Here is a 6,361-nt window from a genome sequence, read left to right on the forward strand (position 1 = left end):
TTGCAGAGTCAGACATGACTGAGCGACTAAACTGAACTGACAAATTCCTTAAAATCATTACTTACTGAAATTGACCCAAGAAGATATAGAATATATGAATTTTCCTATAGATATTTTTTAAAAATCTAATTCCACATGTCTTTCCCAGAAAGAACAGTTTGGCTTCACTAGTGAATTACACCAAACATGTAAGAAAGAATAATCCTAATTCCATGAAAACTATTACAGAGAGTAAAGAGGAAAAACTTCTCAATTTGTTTTATGAGATCATATAACCTTGATACCATAAACTTGATGTCAAAAATCATAGGCAAATATTACTCATGAACATAGGTGTGAGTATTCCAAAGAAAATATTAGCAAACTCAATCCAGCAATATATAAAAAGTACAATTCATCAAAATCAAGTTGCATATTTTGTAGAAATGCAAGAGTAGTTTAACATTTAAAAAAACAGGCAGTGTAATTCACTGTATTAAGAGTAAGAAAGCTATAAATCTTTTGGACATTTCAATAGATGAAATATTTAATTAAATTCAACATCTATTCATGAGAAAAAAACTTATAAACTAGAAATAGAAAAGAATTTCCTTAGTTTCATAAGGGTTAGTTAAAAAAAAAAAAAAACATATAGTGAAATGTTGAAAGCTTTCTCTTTGAGACTAGAGATAAGACTAGTGTGCCCAATATCACCACTTCTGTGAAGCATTTTACAGAAATCCTAGCAAGTGCAACAAGAACAGAAAATAAAAGATACAATGAATGTAGAGTAAGAAGTAAAACTGTTATTACTTACAAATATTGTTGTATGAAGTAAACATCAATTTACAATTAAATTACCAGAAATAATAAGTGAGTTTAGCATAGTTTGTGAATACAAAGTCAAGGTACAAAATCAATTACAGCAGTAAAAATTAGAAAATAAAATTTTTAAACACATACCATTACAGTAGCAACAAAAGCACCAAATACCTATGAATAAATCTTACAGAATACATGTAAGAACTCTGCTCAGACAATAATACAATATTGAGAGAAATTAATGAGGACCTAGATAAGTAGAGAAATAGCCAATGTTTATACATTGAAAAGGGAGAAGGCAGTGGCACCCCACTCCAGTACTTTGCCTGGAAAATCCCATGGATGGAGGAGCCTGGTAGGCTGCAGTCCATGGGGTCACTAAGAGTCAGACACGACTGAGCGACTTCACTTTCACTTTTCACTTTCATGCATTAGAGAAGGAAATGGAAACCCACTCCAGTGTTCTTGCCTGGAGAATCCTAGGGACGAGGGAGCCTGGTAGGCTGCCATCTCTGGGGTCACACAGAGTTGGACATGACTGAAGTGACTTAGCAGCAGCATACATTGAAAAACCCTATGAGACATTAACTCCATGATTTACAGTCCTGATCAAAATCACAGTAACATTTTTTATAAAAAACTCACGAGCTGCTCCTGAAATATATATGGAAATAAAAAGGGCTACTATGAAAGAATAAGGTGACAGAAGTTGCACTCTAGATGTCAATACTAAGTGTGATATGGGTGTAAATGTAGACAAATAGACTGAGTCCTGAAATAGATCCACACATACTTGGACATGTGATCTTACAAGTCTACACTAAAAAAGCAGTGGGGAGAGGATAGTTCAATCAGTGTTGTCTTTTGGATAACTGTGTGGGAAAAAGAAACTTTATTATTATGTCACAACATACATAAAAATCAATTTTCAATTGATGGTAGCTCTAAATGTGACATTTCTATAAGATAAAATTAAAAAAATCTTCATGATGTGAAGGTAGAGAAAAGTACTTATTAAATGAAATATACTCATCAACAATAAAGGGAATATTGATAAATTGGACTACATTCAAATTAAGAACTTTTGTTTATCAAATGACATCACTAAAAGAGTGAAAAAGTAAGCCACAGAGTAGAAGATACATGTGACATATTTTACAAAGGACTTGTATTCAGAATATGTGAAAAACTTTTTCCAAATCAGTAAGTAAAGTATATAATTCAGTATATCTTGTCTACGAAAGAAGATATCCAAATAGCTGATATACCTATCAAAGGTGCTCAACCTTATCAGTAATCAAGGAAATACACACTGAAACAGACACCTATCCTGTAACCAGCAGCTCTCCTCCTAGGCATGTACACAACAGAAGTGCAAGCATAGGTGTACAAAGCCATTTATGAGAGTGTTGAGTGCAGCATTATTTGAAACTGCCCCAAGTTGGAAGCAACCCAAAAGCCCATTCATAATAGAAATTATGGTATACTCATTCAGTGAAATCGTCTTCAGCAATTATGATGAAAAAAACCATGGAAACATACAACATGAACAAATCTCACAAACATTATTTTGAGCACAGAAATCCAATGCAAAAGAATATATATACTGCATGATTTCATTGATATAAGGTCAAAAACAAAACTATAGCTTTGGAAGTCTGTGTAGTAGTTAAATAGGGAGAAAGCAGTTTTGGAAAACAGGCCTGTGCTTGGCTTTGGGAGATGCTAAAAATGTCCTATTGATTATGGTGATAGATTATATAAAGTTAAAAGCACTGCAGATGGTGACTGCAGCATGAAATTAAAAGATGCTTACTCCTTGGAAGGAAAGTTATGACCAACCTAGATAGCATATTCAAAAGCAGAGACATTACTTTGCCAACAAAGGTCCGTCTAGTCAAGGCTATGGTTTTTCCTGTGGTCATGTATGGATGTGAGAGTTGGACTGTGAAGAAAGCTGAGCGCCGAAGAATTGATGCTTTTGAACTATGGTGTTGGAGAAGACTCTTGAGAGTCCCTTGGACTGCAAGGAGTTCCAACCAGTCCATTCTGAAGGAGATCAGCCCTGGGATTTCTTTGGAAGGAATGATGCTAAAGCTGAAACTCCAGTACTTTGGCCACCTCATGCGAAGTGTTGACTCATTGGAAAAGACTCTGATGCTGGGAGGGGTTGGGGGCAGGAGGAGAAGGGGACGACAGAGGATGAGATGGCTGGATGGCATCACTGACTCGATGGACGTGAGTCTGAGTGAACTCCGGGAGTTGGTGATGGACAGGGAGGCCTGGCGTGCTGCAATTCATGGGGTCGAAAAGAGTCAGACACAACTGAGCGACTGAACTGAACTGAACTGATGCTTATGATTTGTACATTTTTTTTAGTGAGATATATTTCAACTTAAAAAATCACCTGTGGAGGGAGGCGCCAAGACGGCGGAGGAGTAGGACGGGGAAAACACTTTCTCCCCCACAAATTCATCAAAAGAGCATTTAAACGTCAAGTAAATTCCACAAAACAACTTCTGAATGCCGGCAGGGGACATCAGGCACCCAGAAAAGCAACCCAACTCTTTGAAAGGAGGTAGGAAAAAATATTAAAGACAATAAAAGAGACAAAAGAGGAGTTCCATCCCGGGAAGGGAGTCTTAAAAAGAGAGAAGTTTCCAAACACCAGGAAACCTTCTCACTGCCGAATCCGTGCTGAGCTTTGGAAGCACAGAGGGTAACATAACAGGGAGAAAAAATAAATAAACAATTAAAACTCGCAGATTGCGAGCCCTACGGTAACTCCCCCAGCGGAGAAGCAGCGCAGACGCCTGCATCCGCCATTAGCAAGCGGGGGCTGGGCAGGGAGGCGCGGCGTGGGCTGCATCGCTGAGAGTGGGAGTCTGGCCTGAATACCCTGAGCACTATCTGAGCGAAATAATTTGGGCTAGCAAACCAGACTGTGGGATATCTACCATGCGAAAAGCCGGCCCTAACCTAGGACACCGCCAGCCCTCGCACGGAGCAAAGAACTGAACAGAGATAGCCGGCTGCGGACCTTCCCCCTCCGGTGACAGGCAGCCAGAGCCGGAGGGGGGCAATCGCAGCCCCAGAGAGACATTATCTATAAAACTGGCTTCTTTGCTAACTAAAATTTATTGGGGGTCTGGACGGTCAACATCTGCCTGAGAAGGTGCGCCGGTTTTACACCCAGATAACCGAGTGGCGGGGAGGCGATAAGTCGCAGCATTGGCGCTCGCCAAACACCTCATCACCTGAGCTGCTCGGACCTGGGAAGAACACAAAATGCAGGCCCAACTGAGTCTGCGCCTCTGAGGACTACCTGAGTGCCTGAACCTGAGCGGCTTGGACCTGGGAGGTGCATGCAACCCAGGGCCAGCCTCGGATTGTTCCCGGCGGAACAACCTAGAGCCCGAGCAGTGTGGGCAGGGAGGCTACACGCGCCGTGAGCGGGGGCAGACCCAGTGTGGCTGAGGCACTGCGGGCGCACGCCAGTGTCATTTGTTTGCAGCATCCCTCCCTCCCTCCCCACAGCGCGACTGAACAAAGAGAAGAAACACAGCTCCACCCACCAGAACACCAACACAAGCTTCCCTAACCAGGAAACCTTGACAAGCCACCTGTACAAACCCACACACAGCGAGGAAACGCCACAATAAACAGAACTCCACAAACTGCCAGAATACAGAAAGGACTCCCAAACTCAGCAATTTAAACAAGATGAAGAGACAGAGGAATACCCAGCAGATAAAGGAACAGGATAAATGCCCACCAAACCAAACAAAAGAGGAAGAGATAGGGAATCTACCTGATAAAGAATTCCAAATAATGATAGTGAAATTGATCCAAAATCTTGAAATTAAAATGGAATCACAGATAAATAGCCTGGAGACAAGGATTGAGAAGATGCAAGAAAGGTTTAACAAGGACCTAGAAGAAATAAAAGAGAGTCAATATATAATGAATAATGCAATAAATGAAATTAAAAACACTCTGGAGGCAACAAATAGTAGAATAACAGAGGTAGAAGATAGGATTAGTGAATTAGAAGATAGAATGGTAGAAATAAATGAATCAGAGAGGATAAAAGAAAAACGAATTAAAAGAAATGAGGACAATCTCAGAGACCTCCAGGACAATATTAAATGCTACAACATTCGAATCATAGGGGTTCCAGAAGAAGAAGACAAAAAGAAAGACCATGAGAAAATACTTGAGGAGATAATAGTTGAAAACTTCCCTAAAATGAGGAAGGAAATAATCACCCAAGTCCAAGAAACCCAGAGAGTCCCAAACAGGATAAACCCAAGGAGAAACACTCCAAGACACATATTAATCAAATTAACAAAGATCAAACACAAAGAACAAATATTAAAAGCAGCAAGGGAAAAACAACAAATAACACACAAGGGAATTCCCATAAGGATAACAGCTGATCTTTCAATAGAAACTCTTCAAGCCAGGAGGGAATGGCAAGACATACTTAAAATGATGAAAGAAAATAACCTACAGCCCAGATTATTGTACCCAGCAAGGATCTCATTTAAGTATGAAGGAGAAATCAAAAGCTTTTCAGACAAGCAAAAGCTGAGAGAATTCTGCACCACCAAACCAGCTCTCCAACAAATACTAAAGGATATTCTCTAGACAGGAAACACAAAAATGGTGTATAAACTCGAACCCAAAACAATAAAGTAAATGGCAGCGGGATCATACTTATCAGTAATTACCTTAAACGTAAATGGGTTGAATGTCCCAACCAAAAGACAAAGACTGGCTGAATGGATACAAAAACAAGACCCCTACATATGTTGTCTACAAGAGACCCACCTCAAAACAGGGGACACACACAGACTGAAAGTGAAGGGCTGGAAAAAGATTTTCCATGCAAATAGGGACCAAAAGAAAGCAGGAGTCACAATACTCGTATCAGATAAATTAGACTTTAAAACAAAGGCTGTGAAAAGAGACAAAGAAGGTCACTACATAATGATCAAAGGATCAATCCAAGAAGAAGATATAACAATTATAAATATATATGCACCCAACATGGGAGCACCACAGTATGTAAGACAAATGCTAACAAGTATGAAAGGAGAAATTAACAATAACACAATAATAGTGGGAGACTTTAATACCCCTCTCACACCTATGGATAGATCAACTAAACAGAAAATTAACAAGGAAACACAAACTTTAAATGATACAATAGACCAGTTAGACCTAATTGATATCTATAGGACATTTCATCCCAAAACAATGAATTTCACCTTTTTCTCAAGCGCACATGGAACCTTCTCCAGGATAGATCACATCCTGGGCCATAAATCTAGTCTTGGTAAATTCAAAAAAATAGAAATCATTCCAAGCATCTTTTCTAACCACAATGCAGTAAGATTAGATCTCAATTACAGGGAAAAAACTATTAAAAATTCCAACATATGGAGGCTGAACAACACGCTGCTGAATAACCAACAAATCACAGAAGAAATCAAAAAAGAAATCAAAATTTGCATAGAAACGAATGAAAATGAAAACACAACAACCCAAAACCTGT

Source organism: Bos javanicus, chromosome 3, assembly GCF_032452875.1.
Source record: "Bos javanicus breed banteng chromosome 3, ARS-OSU_banteng_1.0, whole genome shotgun sequence".
In the NCBI taxonomy this organism is placed as follows: Eukaryota; Metazoa; Chordata; class Mammalia; order Artiodactyla; family Bovidae; genus Bos; species Bos javanicus.